This window comes from Choristoneura fumiferana, chromosome 25 (genome assembly GCF_025370935.1).
Source record: "Choristoneura fumiferana chromosome 25, NRCan_CFum_1, whole genome shotgun sequence".
Classification (NCBI taxonomy): Eukaryota; Metazoa; Arthropoda; class Insecta; order Lepidoptera; family Tortricidae; genus Choristoneura; species Choristoneura fumiferana.
Genome location: NC_133496.1, coordinates 13,530,277 through 13,532,057, shown reverse-complemented (window position 1 = coordinate 13,532,057; position 1,781 = coordinate 13,530,277). Strand labels below are relative to the sequence as shown.

Sequence of the window (1,781 nt, the reverse complement as noted above, 5' to 3'; positions counted from 1 at the left end):
TAATGAGAGGAGTTCCAACGCGGTCCCAGTGTGGATTAGGAACTTCACACATACCATTGAATTACTTCACAGGTGTGCAAGTTTCCTAACGATGTTTTCCTTCACCGTAAAGCTCGTGGTAAATTTCAAATGTTATTTCGCACTGAATTTCGAAAAACTCAGAGGTGCGGGCCGGGGTTTCAACCCACGAACCTCTGCTTGAGAGGCGATAGGTCAGACCATTGGGTCACCACGGCTTTTAAAATAATATGATTAGCATAATATTCATAATCATATTCATAAAAAATGTAAATATATTCTTTTTAGTTCGTTAGATTATATTAAGTTTATAATCTAAAAATATTGAAAGAAAGAAAGAAAAGAAAGAAAGGAACGCGTTCTTTATTGAACGCGTATTTTATTCATTGCCCAAACAAAAAAAAACTACAAATACGAAGAGCATCAAGTTCGAGAATGGGGCTCGTAACGTCACTTGAAACTTCAGCTGGCTGTGTCTTCATTTTTTGTTCAATGAAGGTTTTCGACAGGGGAAACATCGCTAGATGGCGTTAGTATCGTGAAATCCGTTTGACGTTTCAGTCTTGCTTGCGATTGGCTCTTCTTCTTCTCTTTTAAAATATGGCTTTTCTGTCCTAATTAATAGGACAATTTCGCCAGTGTCAAGGTCTCTCATTGAGAGGGACGTTGTACGGTGGTTGCAGTTTTTGCAACTTGATAGTAAAATTCCAGAAACAGGTGGACACAACTTCTGCATTAAAAAGTCAGACACGAGAGAAATATAGAATTTTGTGATCACTGTTCACTGTTAAGGCAAATCGCCGCATAAAACACTATCAAAATTATACTTCAACTAGCCAAAGAAACAGAAATAGCAAAATTAGATATTGTCTTGTAAGGTTGTCATTTTGACAGGTGACAGCATAGAGTTTTAGAGTCAATGTTTTTTCTGTCCATCTCAATAATTCGGAGCGTTTTTTATTTGACTTAAGGACATTAAATTAATCTCCGTTTGTGTAGATCGTTTACAGGAATATGGATTAAATAATTATTTTCTCTTAATGGTTGGTTTTGGAAAGTAAAAATTTGGATTTTGACTCTAGTGATGTCCTTCAAAAAAAAATCGTACATGGCAACAGTGACAGCTCTACGAGCATGAGGCCGCGTTTTGGGTGAGCAGCCATTTTGATTGATGGTTGAAGAGTAGTTGTGTTCCTAAGTGGGAATTATTTTCTGTTTTTGGTGAGTTCCTTGATGGACCTGGTAAAGGCGTCTGAATACGCTGTCAGCGTTTCTCTTACTTATTTTTACATTTTTGTTTTCAGTGGGGTATTGTGGTGTGTGTGACGTGGAGCGACTCACGTAGTGTCTTCCGGAATTCAGTGGTATGTGGACAAACCATTGGAGCCCTGCCTTCCCTTTGGGTCGACAACGCTAATCCTCGATCTTTGCTTGTAGATCGCTGTGGTGTCCAAAGTCTTGCGCCTTCGTGGAGTAGACAGCGTGACCCAGGCGGCGCTAAGCAAGTCTGCATTTCTCCACGGTGCGTGCTTAACTAATTTCCAAATTTCATGGTGGTCTGTCAACCAGGCTAAGCGAGCTGGTCCCTTCTGTCCTTGAGGGACCCCACTGGAGTTATTTCTAATCCATGATCCGTCCACAGGAGGTGCTAAGACACGGGCTGAAGTGTGGTTGTTGTGGCTTCGTGTAGAAGTGTTTCAAGGAGCCCTGGCGGCTGTGGAGCTGGTTGGCCTGCCCAGCGTGGTTTACTGTCGGTGGCGCTG

General features: G+C 41.4%; 1 long non-coding RNA gene across 1 annotated transcript; it reads left to right on the top strand.

Annotated features, from left to right (window-relative positions):
* The first annotated feature begins 999 nt into the window (after window positions 1–999).
* Window positions 1,000–1,534, top strand: LOC141442374 (uncharacterized). The gene is made up of 3 exons (XR_012452931.1): window positions 1,000–1,239; window positions 1,323–1,382; window positions 1,456–1,534. It is a non-coding gene; the product is annotated as an uncharacterized lncRNA (long non-coding RNA).
* Window positions 1,535–1,781: the final 247 nt, after the last annotated feature.